We start from the raw sequence: 18565 nt of genomic DNA, 5'->3' as shown, positions 1-18565 counted from the left end.
ACTGGGGGATGGCGCAGCTTTAGAGGCACCGGCACCGGAAGTGGACGGGCCGCGCGGCGGCCATGGCAAAGTAAGGTCTCGCTGCGGCGGGGTGGGGAGCGGGGAGGCGGGCGGGTTGAAAGGGGGCGAGGCTTTCTCTCCCGCCGCGAGAGAGAAAGGGGCGGAGGAGATGTGCAGGTTTCTTTCTCCGGCCGGGTTCCTTGCATGCCTCTCCAGGGATTTTCTGGAGTCTGCTTTCCGATCAGTTCTTCCTCCCTTTGGAAGTGCGTTTCAGGAGCTTGTCATATCTTCTTGCCAAGTGCCACCTGCTGTGGGCGCCTCCTTAATTAACGCGGGGAAGGCCAAGTTGTTTACACCCATCTGCGTGGGGAGAGAGATTTCCGCGTGCTCCTCACAGGATTAAGCGTTGGGGAAACTGCAGGAATCTGCGGGGTGTGGAACTGGATACCTAGCCCAGGCTCTGCTACTCTAACCTTAGATAGGCGGCCTGTGCCATTCAGCACGAGGCTGATGCTGCTCTGAAAGGAAATGGTGGTGGTTTTGTAGGGACTGAGAACACTTTAAATAAGAGGACCTCCCCGATAGGAACTTTGGTCAGGGCAGCCATTGATTTTGTGCTTTTAGCAGAATCGTTGTGTTCTGTTAAAACACATTTGAAATGGTGAAGTGGAATTTGAATTGGCAAGTTGTTTTAAAGAATGAAATTTTAAAAATGTGAAATATCGTTGAATCTACGTTGAGTAAATTTACTCAAAAAGAAAAACTGTCCAACTAAAATTTTCATTCACAGCAGTGATTTTTCTAAAAATTACTTAAGAGAGTGGAATGAGGCATTTTTGGCACACTGGTCTGGATACTTGCTTAAAATTATTCTCTTTCTGTCTCTCTTTCGAGCCCTGTTGCTCAAATTGATCCATATTGTTAGGTCTCCAGACTAGAAACGATTGTGTGATTTAATAATTTATTGGCGGTTTTTTGGCAGTTGGTCTGAAGAAAACAAGACCTTCAGTGAAATATCCTAAGTATTACTGAGGTAAGTTATAATTTCTGTAAAAATGTTTAAAATTAGGTAGACTGGGTGGAAAAGTTTTTATGGACCAGTGCTGTGTACCAGTAGAGCCATAAATAGCAAAAACGGAAGAACCATGGTTAAAAGAAGCTTGGTTTGACCAGGGGTTCAGATGAATCTGTATAATTAGCTTCCGGATGTGATCTTGTAGAATAAAATCTCAAATTTAGTACATATTTATGAATTTTATCTATTTATGTACTTCCTATTTCTGAATTTTTAAATCTTTAACATGTTTATCACAGCATAATATTAATATTTCCATGATTTTTTTCTTCCTAATTAAAAAAATTGGCATATAGACAAGATATGTCAGTAAAGGTTGAAAAGAAGTGATTTATTTTTTCTTAATAAAACAGTAAATACTGCTGAACTGTCCAGGGGGTAATCACCTATAATTCCACTACCCAACTTAAAACTTACTATCTGATACAAATAATGCATGTCAGTGGATATTGGGAAATTACTAAAAAGCCCAAAAAAGAAAACAAAAGTTTCTTGTATTCTTTCCACCAAAAGTTAATTACAGTTTATACTGTAGTTCTATATAATACAGAAGGGTTTCTCTTTTTCATCAGCTTTGTTTTATAAAATAAAGGTTAGTCTAGTACTGTACTCATTTTATCCCTTGTGTTTTTTTCTTTATGGAAGATACTTGGAACGTGGGAAACACTTTGTCCATAAATCATTTTTCATGGTTGCGTAGTGTTCTATAGAATAGATGTACCATACTTTATATGATCTGATACCTTAGTTTTTCTATGATAACAATGTATGGTATCCTTGTGCATGTTTTACAAAAGATTGTGCCTGACAGTTGTTGTCTGTTGCTAAAATATCTAGGCATCTAGATCTTTCTGTATATCTTTGATTATTTGGAATAAATTCCTAGAAGTGGAAACATAAGGCCAAAAGGATTATACAGTTAAGTCTTTCGTCTTTGTACAGTTTCCATCAGAAAGCTTTGTTCTTACTGCTTATATTTTTTGTTGTCCTTTTTCTTTTCTTTCTGTTTTTTCTTCAGCTTTATTTTTCAGTTTCTTCCCCTGGGTCTCTTTATTCAAGCAGAATTATAATGTTTAAGTCACACATACAGTAAAATAATTATGAGAATTTTTATTGGCCCTTATATGTGATTTCTTAAATATAATGTATTTTTCACTCTAGTTAGACATTTGTACAGTGGAATATTTTGCTACACAGAAGTGACATTAAAGGATACTAAAAACAAATACTGTTTTTATGGTATAGTTAGTGCGTTTATGTTTCCTCGTAGTCATCCTTAAAGTTTTCCATCTTTATGTGCATTCTCTTGGTGCTTTTGTAAACCATCTTAATGTTTTAACAGTAGTACTTTTCTACTACTAGTAGTAGTAATAGAACATTAGTTTTTATGTTCCACAGATGATGCTATCTTAGCCCTCAAAATTTTTTTAATACTGAATTGATTTGTAATTGATAATGTAATACAGATTTAGAGCCCATTGAGAATTCTTAAGGATTTTATGATGTATTAATGGAGGGTGACTGTAGATGAATATTAACTGAACGGTCATTAGACCATCTCTTAGGTATTAATGAAAAAAATTTCATTATGACAGATTTGTTTTTTGTATTTCAGTGAGCCCAAACTAATAATGTTCCCTACAAAATCAAAGTCACCACAATTTTTAATGGTGTTTCAATGATGAAAAGCTATTTTGAAAGCAGAATGATTTATTTGGTCAAGGCTTCAAATGAAGCTCTGTAATTAGCTAAGGTAGTATTTTACACTGAAATCTCAAAATTAGAACGTTTCTATGGATTTATTTATCCATTCGTGTTCCCATTTCTGGATTTTTAATCATGGAACGCTGAACATTTTCCTGATTTTTTTTTTTTTTGAGCCCACATTAAAATAGTTGACATATAGGGATCTCACCAAGTTTTTGTTTCTTTGTTTTTTAAGGAGATTATAAAATAGTCTAAGTTCTGAGGACTGTGGCATACTCAAATCTAAAGAAGTCTTTGTTTTTGTTTTTTAGAATAAGCTTCATTTTGTGGGAAAATGAGGTAACATGTTTCAGGTGTTTTGTTTTGTTTTAAGATTTTATTTATTTATTTGCCAGAGAGAGAGAGCACAAACAGAGGAAATGACAGGCAGAGGGAGAGAAAGAAGGAGGCTCCCGTTGAGCAGAGAGCCCGATGTGGGACTCGATCCCAGGACCCTGGGTCCATGACCTGAGCTGAAGGCAGAGGCTTAACCCTCTGAGACACCGAGGCGCCCCGAACATGTTTCAGTTTTAGAAGACCTGGATCGGGGCTCCTGGGTGGCTCAGTGGGTTGAGCGCCTCTGCCTTTGGCTTGGGTCGTGATCCCAGGGTCCTGGGATTGATCCCCAAGTCAGGCTTTCTGCTCAGCCGGAAGCCTGCTTTTTCCTCTCTCTGCCTACTTGTGATCTCTGTCAAGTAAATAAATAAAATCTTAAAAAAAAAAAAAAAAAAAAAAAAAGACCTGGATCTGCTGTTGAAAATTCTGTTTCTGGATGCAGTTTTACTCACTTTTTATTTAGTAATTAAGATTGGCTGTTGCTATTTTATATATGTATGTCATATATATATGTATCTTGAAAAATGATAAAAAATTTGTCCCACCTTACGGTTTCTGTAAATGTCTGTGTTGAGAAGTATAATAACAGATTGCTGTGTTGAATGTACCTGCTTTCCAATGGTTTCGTTATTTTTTGGAAAGTTACATAATTTGCTTATTTGTTAACAAAGCAATCTTTGCAATCCCTGTGTAGTCTTTTTGCCCAATTAAGAGTCACTGCTGATTTTTATGTCCACATGGAGGCATCGGTGACTGGGGTTTTCCACATATAATTTGAACTAGAGTGACATCGTATTTTAGGATTTGAATTCAAGCTGATCTAGGTATCTGGTGATGTTTCTACATGGCAAGGATCTATGCTCAAGGAGCTTACTATTAATAAAAGAAAACAATTAAACATGGAAAGTTAATATAGTTATTTCAAAAGATTTGATCAGTTTAGGTAAGTTTTTAAAGATTTAAATCAGGGCTTATGAGAATAGTAGATTTGACAAAGTTCAGTATACAATCAAATCTAATTGTTTTTTAAAAGCCAAATTGTGGTTTTGGTGTTTGGGGTTTTTTTAGAGAGAGCGGCAGAGGGAGAGGGAGAGAATCTTAAGCAGGCAAGCAGGCTCCATACCCAGCACAGAGCTTAACATAGGGCTCTATCTCATAACCCTGAGATCATGACCTGAACTGAACTACGAGTCAGACACTTAACCGACTGAGCCACCCAGGCGCCCCAAGCCAAACTGTTTCGTAATGCAGAACAAAAAGAAATTTACTTAGTGGTCACTGAAGGCCTTTCAAGATTAGTAAAATACAATTTATAAAATTAGAAGAGAGAAGATCTTGGACTTCCTGAGTGGATGGAAAGTTGTGATTAAGAATTCAGTTACATAAAAAAAGTTATGTTTGGGGTAGTGAGTAAACCAGTTTGGAGAGGATGAGTGACTAAATAATACATTGGGAAAATTGTGTGAGGCCAGCTTGTCAGCATTTCTACAGTTGCTGCACATCAGAATTATATGGGGTGCTTATCCTTGGTAAAGGTTTGGGAACATTGAGAGGGCCTTGAAAGCTGGGATTGAGCAGGAAATGAAAATTATTTTTGTTTTATTCTCAAATTTTATAAATCAAAATGGAACTAAACCAAAAAAATCACTTTTAATCCCACTCTAACATCAGATTTTTAAAATTTACTTTTTCTTTGTCCATATGCATATTTTTTCTTTATTATTAGGTTAACTTTTTTTTTTGTCCTTTAACTTGTAGTAAGCATTCAGTGCGACCACACAGTCCCTGTTATAATTTTAATGTCTGAAGATACTCCATCAAACTGTTTCACCTTCAACTTCATTCTTCTATTGCTGGCCTTTTGGGTTTCTGGTTTTTTTGGTATTGTGTTAGAATTATCATTGATGTTCATATAGTATCTCCTGTCTTTTGGACCTTTCTTTTAGGATTGTTCCCTCCCTTAGGTTACCTATCAGCACTGGGTAACCTATAATTATAATCATTTTTGCTGGTGCAAAATATGTTGAGCTCTTTTTCCTTTTAATATTTTTGTTGTTAACTAGTGAAGTGGGACCTTTTTCTCTAGTTTCACTTACTGATTCATAGTAAGAGACAAGTTTTCAAGATCTCTGTCCATTTATGTAGGAGTCTTGATATTTTATTTCTTAATTCTTTGAGTTTAGTATATATTTAGAAGTAATTTTCTGCAGATAATGTTTCCATACAGACAGTTTTTATTTTATTTTCGTTGATGGTTTTTGAATAGACACAGAGGGGTACAATGTACCCAAGATGTACTACTGGAATATCATTTGGTAACAGTGCCCAGTGAGACTGAAGAAATGACAGGAATTGGAGCTAGGAAGACAGTTAAGATACTGTCGCAGTAGGAGCACTGCAGTTGGTTAAGTGTTCCCTGAAGTGTTCTGGGCTTTGTGTGGAGTCCACTTGGATTTCTCTCTCCCTCTCCTACTCCTCCCTCCTGCTAGTGCACTCTCTCCAAATCTTAAAAAAAAAAAAAAAGATACTGTTAAAATGCATCTGCATGCCTGAAACTAAAGGAGGATCTGGGGAGACAGAGGAAGGAACAGGTGAGGAAGAGACTGTGAGGGGGGGAGGAAAAAAAAGAGAAGGAATTTGATCTCTACTTGATTGCAGAGGTAAAGTAGAAAGGAAACCACTCTAGATTTTAAAAAGGGGGGAATAGTTCATACCATTAACAAATTTGGAAGGTCAGGAAAGGCCACTGATTAGTAAAGAAAATGAAATCAGTTTTAAACATGCTAGTTAGAGCTTGAAACATCTGGTAAACATTTATTTTTTGTCAGAGTGCCTGTGAGATCCCTAATTGGGACAAGGCAAATGCTCTACCTTACTTACATTGTTTCCTGAATTTTGAATTCTCTTTCCAGTCTTCAATTAGATTTTAGTGTTTGTATCAAGGCCTTCCTATTTCTGATTTGTAAAGTACAACCTGGTTGGCTCAGTCAGAAGAGCATGTGACTCTTGATCTCAGGATGTGTGAGTTTGAGCTTCATGTTGATTGGTTTTAGAGATTACTTAAATTAATAAATGAACTTTAAAAAAACAGTAGAACTTGATTAGAAAAGAAAAGTGGATTAGTAAGTAAAAGAAGTACAGGAAAGCCAGATGATTCTCAAAAGGAGAGGTTGTTCTTCATTATTAAAAAAAATACAGTTTTAAGATAACATCTTAAAAAATACCTGTGTGCTTTTAAATTGTTCAGATATATGGGATGAAATATCTTTCCCTCCTTTCTCATCAGACTAAATTTTGTGTGTTTTAATTTTCTTTTAGCAAAATACAGAGAGGTGTGATGTGTGTGGAACATGAATGTTTAGCTAAGAGTCTATCTAAAATCCAAGTTAAGATGTTAATTGTTTTTGGAAACCACTTTTGTTTTATCACTTATACTGATTAACAATTAGAAATGTAAAAAAATTAGAAATGACAAAACATGGATTAGGCGAATTTTTGAGTGTTCTTCAAGAGAAAGAGCTTTTACCAATTACTCTTTCAGTCCCTTTTTTCTTAGGGCTTTAGAAAATCTTATATTTTCTGCTATTTAGCAAGGGAAGAGTTATGATTTTTAGAAAAAACGAGCTTTTTAAATATCAGCTTATCAATCACAGTATTTTTTTCCTTTTTTTCTTTTTGATTTGCCTTTTTAATCCATTTTTATAAAACCTAACCCATTTGGGGTATGAGCTTATGAAATTTGAGCCACTTTGTTACCTATGTCAAAATTGTCTTTGATCTCATTTAAATGATTATTTAAAATTTTCCCCATCATAGTGCTGGCTTTGAGTTACAAAACAATATGTTTACAGATTGAGGAAAAGTAATTAATACACTCAGAAAAATTTATGTATTATAACATTTTCAGCATTTTTAGTTTGCAGTATGTGGTTATATGTATGTTTCCATTACTTTCCTTTTATTAATCCCTTAACTTTGGTACCTCTTACTTATTTTTTATTTATTTATTTTTTTTTAAGATTTTATTTATTCATTTGACACACAGAGATCACAAGTAGACAGAGAGGCAGGAAGAGAGAGAGGCGGAAGCAGGCTCTCTGCGGAGCAGAGAACCCAATGCGGGGCTCGATCCCAGGACCCCGGGATCATGACCTGAGCTGAAAGCAGAGGCTTTAACCCACTGAGCCACCCAGGCACCCCAATACCTTTTACTTTTTAAAGAGTAAGTGATTGGAACTACTTACGGGATTTAGGTCTTCTCCATGCCCCCCATTAGAATGATAGCTTTTAAAAATAGTTCAGGGAGGGATGCCTGGGTGGCTCAGTTGGTTAAGCAGCTGCCTTCGGCTCAGGTCATGATCCCGGCGTCCTGGGATCGAGTCCCACATCAGGCTCCTTGCTCAGCGGGGAGCCTGCTTCTCCCTCTGCCTCTGCCTACCACTCTGTCTACCTGTGCTCATGCTCTCTCTCTCTCTCTCTCTAACAAATAAATAAAATCTTAAAAAAAAAAATAGTTCAGGGATAGCAAAGAAGATAATTCCAGCTTTCGAATGTGTAGGTGTGGCCAGGCTTTTTTTTTTTTTTTTTTTTTTGAAGATATTATTTATTTGACAGAGATCACAAGTAGGCAGAGAGAGAGAGAGAGAGAGAGAGGAGGAAGCAGGTTCTCCACTGAGCAGAGAGCCTGACGTGGGACCTGATCCCAGGACCCTGAGATCATGACCTGAGCTGAAGGCAGAGGCTTAACCACTGAGCCACCCAGGCGCCCTGTGTGGCCAGGCTTTTTGTGAGAAGGGTGGTTTCTTAACTTCTCTGCCCCATCTGTAAAATGGGGATAATATATGTAGAAACTGCCCTATGTTGGTATTAGTATTAAATGAGTTAATACATGTAAAGTGCTTAGAATGATGTGAAGCATTTAGGAAGCAGATAGTAGACGGTGTTAGTGTGTCTAATGCTTTTACGTACTGTCACTCCGACAGCTTTTAGAAGAATACATTATATTTATATACAGAAATAAAGCTTTTAGACTCTTTGCCTCTCATTCTAGACCTCTCTCTCCAGACTAATTTGTAGTAACACAAAAAGTGTCCATGGTTCCCCTGTACAAACTGTGTTTTCCCTAGTCTTTGTTTTTATTCATACTTTTCCCACAGTCTAGAATGTTCCTTTATTAATACATATTCAAACACTGCTTTTTTTTTTTTTTTAAAGATTTTATTTATTTGGCAGACAGATCACAAGTAGGCAGAGAGGCAGGCAGAGAGAGAGAGGAGGAAGCAGGCTCCCTGCTGAGCAGAGAGCCCGATGCGGGGCTCGATCCCAGGACCCTGGGATCATGACCTGAGCCGAAGGCAGAGGCTTAACCCACTGAGCCACCCAGGCGCCCCCAAACACTGCTTTTTAAGTGAAACTTCTGTTTATGACCTCTACAGCTTTAGGTAATGTGTCCGTATGAATTTCATGTATTTTCTCTTAACATGATTCCTGTCACTTTATCTTACATTGTAGCTTTTTATTCACTTAGATATCCTTCACTAAGTTAGGACATTGTTACAGATTGAGAACTGTACTTTATCCACCTTTGTAAGTTTAGAACCTATAACAAACCTTGGCACTTGTAGGCCCTCAATTGTGGAGTGAAAGCTTATAAAATGGATAGCAGTTTAAAAGGTAATATTTAATAGATGCATGCCAGTGAAAATATGCTTTGTCAGTGTTTGTACACTAGGAACATCTTGCCTGATCAGTTACTTAAAATGAGATCACTTGAGGTTTTAGAATTAAGTCAGATTCAGGAACATGTAGGGAGTAGAGCACTGGGTGGAGGGGGGGCGGCTATCCACAGGTCAGGAGTTTTCACTGGAATGTTTTCATGCTGTTTGTTTAAAAGGCGGTATCTCTAATTAAGCACAGAGGGATTGGAGGTTTGGTTTGGTTTGAAGTAACTGATTTTTCACAGATCTGCCCACCCACAAATCTTCCTTATCACCAGTGGTCCAAATTTGTGAAAAGTTTGGCCAGGACTTAGAGTACATCTGCTGTCATGACAGAACATATAAGCCACCTGGCTCAGTCCATAATTTCACTTACAAGTAAAATTTTTCTTATCACCATAGTGCTTCTAGGCATGAAAAGTAGGGGTAAAAAAAAAAAAAAAAAAAAAAAAGTAGGGGTAATCAGAAGAGGAACTGGGTGAGATATTTCATGAGGACACTTACTTGATCCTGAGTTACTGAAATGAGAGGGTCTCGACCTCTAGATTTAGAAGAAATGGGAATGATGAGAAATTAGATAAGTTAATATATCAGGCTCATATTAGGCATTCATAAAGCTAAAGTGGCAAATATGTACTCTTAGCTCAGAAGTTCTCAAATTTCTATAATAGTTCACTGGGATGTTGAATAAGCATCTTTTTAATATAGGAACACTGCATTTGAAAACCATATGTTCTGTGTTCTAATCATAAGCCTGTTCTTGGTTGTGACCTGGGATACATTACTCTGCTTGAGTGTCTGATTTTAGAGATAAAGGGCACAGGGCTAGATACTTAACAGCTCTTAATATACTTGGTAGTTCCAATCCAGCACCATATTTTTCAAGTAAGAATTACCAAGCGTGCTTCTAATATCTGTGTGTCCCCGAAGGTTAACTGATACTTAACAACCTGTGAGAATCTGAATCCAGTGTATCAGGCATGACCCATTAATTTTATCACTTAGGGAGGTTACTGCTACTCTTATCCCATGGAATTCCTATTGCATCAGATCAAATTCTGACAGAAGCTTTAATGTCCTGTCTGCCTCACTGTTGTAGTTTATAGGCATTCTAATTGCTTTCATTGTTCCGTAAAACAGATAGCTGAAATAATAGCTAAGGAAGATCAGTAACTAATTTCATTATAGTGAAATTTCTGTTTTGTGTTTGTGTGTACTGCCCACACATAGCAAATGAAAGTACAGTGTTCTCCAATATTTTCTGTTAGTTCACTTTAAAAACAAAAACAAAACAACTGTTATGACTAACAATTGATTTCATGACTTACTGTGGATCTCAGCCTGCTCTTTAGGTGGGAAAAATGGACTAGATAATAATGCCTTACATCATTTGTTAGTATACTATACTCATAAGTATGATAGCTTAAAAGTTTTAAGATAGAATGAGATAGAAAGTCTTACCTAGATACTTCCAGTTTTAAGAGCAAGGGAATTGGACTGTGGGTGTTGGGGCAGGATAGAGGGAACAGCTGAAAGACATCATGGAGTGGGGTTTATTTTCTTTATTTTCGTTGGCTTATGGTTTGTTTCGTAGTGTGTTACTGAGTCTGCTCATCGTAATGGCCCACTTAGGGATTTATGTTTATTTGTATTCAGGGCTATCCAATCCTGTGGAAGCATAAAACAAAATCTTTTCTCCCAAGTTGACTCCCTCAAACCAAACCAAAAATGTTATTTTTCTCTTTATAATATTTGTGTTTCTTAGTTTTATGTGCAGTCCTAAAACTGCCTCCAGTGTTTGTATAATTTTGGTGGCCTGGATCTTGGTCAGACAGGATGGGGGGAGTGGATTTGAAAGAATTTAACAAAAATAAAAGCCATCTTCCCGTTTTTTATTCCTCAGTGTACTGTGTGATACTGTCCTTAAGACCTTTAAATTGCCAAGGAAACCTTGGTAACCAAGGCAGATTTTTTTTCCTCTTATATGTGAAGTTCTGCATTTTATTACACAGTCACGAAAAACTAGTCTGTTACCAGTAAATACTTAAGCTACAGAACTTGCTTCTATATGCTGCCAAGTACTTCCTGTTTTGTCAGATTTCCTTTTAGGGGAAAGAATGGATTTAGAGTAGACAAGCCTGAGTTTCATGTTTAAAGCATCTCCCCTGAATTTCAGTTTGGAAGCCACCCAGATATCTAGATGGGGTGGGGATGAGGGGATGGCACATCGTGTTTACAAGTGAAGTCATTTGTCAGAAAGCTTCATTTGGCTTTATATCCTGGAAGAGAGGGTTGCCGGGAAGAAAAAGAAACTTTTTGTTGTCAGAAATAATTAGTGCATGACTTGCCAACTTTGTGTCTTGCCTTTAGGCTTTCCATGTCAAATGTATTTCAGTTAGTGAATGAATCATTATATTGCCTCTGAAGGAAGGATCTATGTTCATTTCTAGTAGACTTTTCCTCTAGAATTACAGAAAAACTTCATTCAGCCACACATTTACTCCTTTTTCAGTAGGGACAGGTGAAAGTTCAAATGGTGATTCAAGAAGAAATTGGCTGCATTGTGAATATTGAGTATCTTTGCAGGCTAAGTTTGCAGTGAAATGATTCTAAGAATTCTTTTACAACTGAAATTATGAGTAAATAGAACATTTAGTTATACGGGATGAATTATGTGTTTTTGGTTTGGGGTTTGTTGTTGTTGTTGTTTTTAAGTTTATTTGAGTAATCTCTACACTCAACATGGGGATGCATCTCAAGACCCTGAGATCAAAAGTTGCATGCTCTCCCAACTAAGTGGCCCTGTCTGTTACTTTTTTCTCGTGAAATGAACTTCTAATTAGGTGTTAATGTGTTAGTGGAACATACTTTCAATGTAAACCAGAATCCCCTCATATTGCTGGTAAGGGAATCTTGTGTTAAGGTTCTTTTGCAGTGGGAACCAAGTTCTGAAAATTTTATTTGACTAAATTGACTTAAATTTACTAATTGATTGTCCTTAAGTCAGAGCTAGGTTTCTCTTTCTTGACCTGTCAGTAAAATAAGAATGATGCTGTTTGGTCCTTGTGCATTTATGCTCTTTGTCCACCCTCATGTTGGAAATATTCAGGAAACTGATGCTGAATCAGATTTGAAACCATCTACTATGAAGTTTCTACCAGAAATGTCCCTTTTTTTTTTCCTTAAGATTTTATTTATTTATTTGACAGAGAGATCACAAGTAGGCAGAGAGGCAGGCAGAGAGAGGGGAAGCAGGCTCCCCGCTGAGCAGAGAGCCCAAGCGGAGCTTGATTCCAGGACCCCCAGAACCGCCCCTTTTCATTGTTTAAGTATTTGTTCCTATTTCTGCGTGTGTGTGCGAGTGCGCATGCGTGCCTTTTGCTAAGACCTATGTTTCTTTGAAATCCAGTGAAAGGGGTGCCTGGGTGGCTTAGTGGGTTGAGCCTCTGCCTTTGGCTCTGATCGTGGTTTCAGAGTCCTGGGATGGAGCCCAGCATTGGGCTCCCTGCTCATCAAGGGTCCTGCTTCCCCCTCCCCCTGCCTGCTTCTCTGCCTACTTCTCTGCCTACTTGTGATCTCTCTCTCTCTCTCAAATAAATAAATCTTTAAAAAAATAAATCCAGTGAAAGGAGGTTTTCATCAGTAACCATCATGCCCTGCAACTTTGTTCTCCATTTTGTTTTATTACAGAAATCACATCTCTTGAAACCCTGTCTGTTATATTTTCCTTTTACTAAATCCAAATCAGCGATTCTCAAATTTTACTGTATTCACAAGCATCACACCAGATATTTGTTCAAAATACGAATCCTGGGCCTTATTTCAGAACTTATAAATTCAGATCTTTGGAGAATTCTTAGTCCTTTGACTCGGATGGAAAAACCGTTATGCATTCCCACTGTCATTTAGATTCTGTTCTTGACAATCTTATATATAGATTAGCCCTTTTTTACTTTGATTATTGGCATCTCAGAAGTTTTTTCCTGCTAATTATTGACATCTATAGTTTTTCTCCTAAATTCACTGATTGGAGATCTCATCCGCCAGATCTCTAGGAAATTGTCCTAGATTCCCTTGTTTGTCAGAATTTATCTTCCTCCCCCTTCCCAACATACACATTTGTAGTTCAGTGTGTATGTGTATATCACAACACTAAAACATGCACACATGGGACACCTGCCTGGCTTAGTTGGTAGAGCATGCAGCTCTCAATCTCAGGGTTGTAAGTTCGAGCCTCACGGTAGAGATCATTTAAAAATAAAATCTTTAAAAATCCAAACCCACCAAAGTTCATATTCTGCCACTTTTTTTTTTTTTTAAAGATTTTATTGAGCCCGAATGGGGGGGGGGGGGGGGGGAGCTGGGAGGGAGGGAGAGGGAGAATTGGGCTCCCTGCTCAACGCCAGCCAGTCTCAGGACCCCTGGTATCATGACCTGAGCCAAAGGCAGACCCTTAACCAATTGAGCCACCCAGGTGCCCCTGCACTTCTTTTTTACCGACAGACCTACATCGGTACCTGTTGGTGCTACCAAAAAAGGCAAAAAGCAAAAATTGTTCATTGTGGGGCGCCTGGGTGGCTCAGTGGGTTAAGCCGCTGCCTTCAGCTCAGGTCATGATCTCAGGGTCCTGGGATCGAGCCCCGCGTCAGGCTCTCTGCTCAGCGGGGAGCCTGCTTCCTCCTCTCTCTCTGCCTGCCTCTCTGCTGCTTGTGATCTCTGTCTGTCAAATAAATAAATAAAATCTTTAAAAAAAAAAAAAATTGTTCATTGTGTTTTGCAGCAAACTGTTAAAACATGTACCCTAGCAGGGAGAGTGGAAGTGCAAGGCGTCTTCAGTGAGAACAGCGCTCTGCATCCAACTGCCACACCTTTGAACTGTGTCTATGATCATCTGCCTTTTATCTCAATATATTTTGTGCATCTGTTAGCAAGATGTATGCTGAGGTATCGGAAAGGACTAAGAAAGGTTATTTTGGGGGTCTGGGAATGTTCAAAAATTTTTCAATATAAATTGTAATTTCTTCACTTATGCCAATTTGGCTTATGAAAGGTTTCATAGGAAATGTCTACTTTCTGCTTTTCCAGATGGCAGGGGAAACCTGTACCTTGCTAATGATTTTTGGTTTTCCTACTGGATAAAGAATTGTATCTTACTTAACTTGTTTATATTTAATCTTTCCTGGCATTATGATACATTATAGGCATCCACGTGTTTGCATTCAATCTTGTGGTCACTTGGTTGCTACTAAGACCAGCCAATCTTCTAAAGGTGATAGGTCTTTATACCTCCAGTTCTTGTATACCATCTCACTTTCTCTAAATTACTAGTATTTCCTTGATGCTCTTTTTTTGTTTGTTTGTTTTTTAAGATTTTACTTAATTGAGAGGGAGGAAGAGGGACTCTGAAGCAGACTGGCACAGAGCCCTGGGGCTCCACCCCACAACCATGAGCTGAAACCAGGAATGGGACGCTTAGCCAGCTGAGCCATCCAAGCACCTGTTCTTGGTGATGTCTTAAGAATTTTTCTCTCAGCATACATTAATCTTGAAACCTTGTTGGCTTTTCCTGGTTAAAAGTTTTTAATAATTCCCTTTCCCATATGGATTATATAGTTGAACTCCCTATTTAAGTGAATTCTGTTTCTAAAATTCTGTTTCCACATAATAAAAATCAATGTTCGAATCATATACCTCAGACACAAACTCAAGATGTGTAAGGACCCTTTGCTCTTCAGCAACCTGAATGTACTAACCACAGTATACCAGCATTTACTTTTTAAAAGACTTGGTGTTTAGGACACCTGGTTGGCTCAGATTATTAATGGTCTGCCTTTGGTTCAAGTCATGATCCCAGGATCCTGGGATTGAGCCACGCCGTGGGCTCCCTGCTTGGTGGGGAGCCTGCTTCACCCTCTCCTTCTATTGCCCCTCCTGCTTGTGCTGTCTCTGTAAAATAAACCTTTTCAAAAAATTTAAAAATTAGGGGCGCCTGAGTGGCTCAGAGGGTTAAAGCCTCTGCCTTTGGCTCAGGTCATGATCTCAGGGTCCTGGGCTCTCTGCTCGGCAGGGAGCCTGCTTCCCTTCCTCTCTCTCTCTGCCTACTTGTGATCTCTGCCAAATTAATAAATAAAATCTAAAAAAAAATTAAAAATTAAAAAAAATTTCATATTTATGGAGTGGAAGGATACATAAATATGGTGGTTACCTCTTGAAAGGGGTGTGGTATAGGGCACCTGGGGGCTCAGCCGTTAAGTGTCTACCTCCAGCTCAGATCATGATCCCAGGGTCCTGGGATTGAGCCTTACATTGGGCTCCCGGCTCAGTGGGGAGCCTGCTTCTCCCTCACCCACTGCCCCTGCTGTGTTCCCTCTCTTGCTGTGTCTCTGTCAAATAAATAAATAAAATCTTTTTTAAAAGGAGGAGTTGGTATAGTTTAAGAAGATAATTAGTTTTGTTATTTGAATTGTCTGTTCAAGTGTTTGCCCATTTTTTAAATTACTATTATTATTTTAGAGCAAGAGGGAGATCTTAAGTGCTGGAGCCCACACAGGGCTCAGTCCCATAACCCCAGGATCATGACCTGAGGTGAAATCAAGAGTGGGACACTTTGAGCCACCCAGGTGCCCCAATATAGGCCCATTTTGGGGTGTTTTTTTTCTTATTGTTGGAATTTTGAGAGTTCTTTATACATTCTAGACACATGTCCTGTGTCAGGGGATTTGCAGATATTTTCCCCTTACAGTTTGTTTTTTTCATTCTCTCAGTGTTTTTAGGAGAGCAGAAGCTTTTAATTTCGGTGAAATTGAGTTTGTCAGTTTTATTTATGTTATCATGCTTTCGGTATGGTATCTGAGAACTCTTTTACACCAGCCTGAGAGATCTTCTGTTTTCTTCCTAGAAAGTTCTAGTTGTATATTTTGGTGTATGATCACTTTGACTTATGTATTTGGTACAAGTTATGATTTGGTTTTTGGTGTTTGTTTTTGCATGTAGGTGTCCCAGTTGTCCCAGCATCATTTGTGAAAAAGTACTGTCCTTCTCCACTGATTTACTTTTCATTTTGTCAATTGACCATCTTTTGTGAGTCTCTTTTTAGACTTCCTCTGTTCCATTAATGTCTATTACATGACCTTTAGATCTATATAGTAAGTCTTCAGACCAGGTGGTGTGGGCTTTGTCTTCTAACTTATTCAAAATTGTTTGGGCTATTCTAATTCCTTTTCCCCTATAAATTTGAGAAATCGTTTGTTGATTTCCTACCACCCCCAAAAAGCATGTTGCAAACTGATTGGGTTTTACATCGTATTTAGAGATCAGGTTAGGGAGAATTGACAGTACTGTCTTCTAATAAGGTTATGTAGTTCATTGTTGGTATCACCAGTATTTTATAATTTTCATTTTGCCTAAGTATTCCTGTTTTTGATACCATTTTAAATGGTGCATAATCCTTATTTTATAGATGAGGAAATTAACTTGCCCAAGGTGACACAATTACATGACAAAGCTCGTCTGAAACGTACAAGGGCTTTAAATTGCTATCCTGGTTTTAATTAGGATGTTAGTTTTCTTATTCTGAAGCTGTTTTGAGTAGCGGTTGCAGAGAAGAAGCCCTTCTTTTATTAAGAAAACCTGTAACAGGGCACCTGGGTGGCTCATTGGTTAAATGACTCAGGTCATGATCCTGGGGTCCTTGGATTGAGTCCCACATCAGACTCCCTCTGCTCTTCGGGGAGCAGGCTTCTCCCTCTCCCTGCCACTCCCCCTGCTTCTACTCGCTCTCTGTCAAATAAAATAATAAAATCTTTTTTTTTAAAAAGTCCTATTACAATGCTTCCATTAAAAAAAAAAAAGTTCGGGGCACCTGGGTGGTTCAGTCGTTAAGTGTTTGCCTTCAGCTCAGGTCCTGATCCCGGGGTCCTGGGATTGAGCCCCACATTGGGCTCCCAGCTCGGCGGGAAGCCTGCTTCTCTCTCTCCCACTTCCCCTGCTTGTGTTCCTTCTCCCACTGTGTCTCTGTCAGATAAATAAATAAAACCTTTAAAAAAAAATTAATCCCCCAGACCAGAAGTTAGGTATTTTCTGAGTTTTCGGATTTACTGATCTGTCCAAATCATAAACCACGCTCACCATTAGAAGCCCCCAATGGATACAGTTGTGATCCAGTGTTTGAGAGTCCATGCTCACAGAGGGAGAGAGGATCCAAACAAGCTCCACCCTCAAAAGCCGGCTTGATCTCATGACCCTGAGGATCATGACCTGAACCAAAGTCAAGAGTTGCTGCTTAAATGACTGAGCCACCCAGGCTGTCTTCTCGGTGTTTTTAAAAAGTATGCCTTATCCTCCAGTTAACTAGGATTATTTCAATTTTTATTATGACTTCAGTTTTTTTAAAATGTGTAACTTTAAGCATTTCAGTGCCTACAATGTGACTGCTCACACCTAGTGGAGATACAAAGACGTGATTTTCGAACAACTCCCATGGGCAAGGGAGGAGGGTACACTTAATTTATTAATTATTTAATTTGTTAGATTGGATTTTATTAAATAATTTATTATAGTGAATTTATTAATTGTAATTTATTTATTATAATTTATTATAGTGAACACCATAATAGATGCATACTTTGGTAGAACAAAGGCTTTACTTGGTTAGGATTAAGAATAGCTGCACTCAGGCACACTTGATATTTTAAACTTCCCTTTTTAAAAAGAAAATAGTTGTGGCTCAGTTGGTTGGGCACCTGCTTTTGGCTCAGGTCATGATCCTGGAGTGACGGGATCAAGTCCCACATCTGCCTCCCTGCTTGCCCCAGGGGTGGGGGGTGGTTTGCTTCTCCCTCTTGACTTCTCCCTTCTCATGCTCTCTCTCTCTCATTCTGTCTCCCAAATGGATAAATAAAATCTTAAAAATATAAAAAAGAAAACAGTTTGATAGCTTTTATGGGAAACACATAAAGGACTGAGGGAGAATCAGACAATCATTTTAGAAAGCTTTCTTTGGCAGATGGTGGAAGTCCTTAGGAAAAACTACTTAATAATCTAGGCATTGCAGATACAATATGGATAATGGTAGAGTAGAGGAAAGTAAAATAAAATAGAGATCAAGTCTGGGTTCCATTTCCAAAGGTCAGAAATTCAATAGAGAAATAATACCTGATTGAGTGTTCTACATTAAGACTTGATTTTCATTTGTGGATTTACTCTTAGTTTCTTAATAGTATTTGGTAAGTGGGTGTTTTTGCAAATTGAGAAGAAAATATTAATTCATAATCTTAATTTGAAAATCAAAACATATTGATGACCTACAACTTGATTTTTGTCATTAATTTTTCAGATCTCTGTATGAATAATGGAAGTAGAAGCAAGTGGATAGGCTTATCATGTAAGTGCTTTAATAGTCCTAAATATATTTTATTATTTGTAATCTCTAAACCAAAAGTTTATTCTTTAAAACACTTTTGATTTCTCTTTTTAGGTAACAATATCGGGAAGGTTTATAATAATAAGGTACTGGAGCAAAAAAAAAATAAGCAGGGTCCGTGCTCACAGGGAGCTAGGTGCAGGGCTTGATCCCAGGACCCTGAGAAGATGATCTGAGCCGAAGGCAGATGCTTAATCCACTGAGCTACCCAGGTACCCCCAGTACTGTATCTTTCCTGAAAATAAATTTGTAGTCTTTTTGTTGTTGTTG

The sequence above is a fragment of the Enhydra lutris genome, unplaced genomic scaffold, assembly GCF_002288905.1.
Source record: "Enhydra lutris kenyoni isolate GAN:26980312 unplaced genomic scaffold, ASM228890v2 scaffoldscaffold4, whole genome shotgun sequence".
NCBI lineage: Eukaryota > Metazoa > Chordata > Mammalia > Carnivora > Mustelidae > Enhydra > Enhydra lutris.
The sequence above is the reverse complement of the archived record's forward strand: the minus strand, read 5'-3'. Positions refer to the sequence as shown.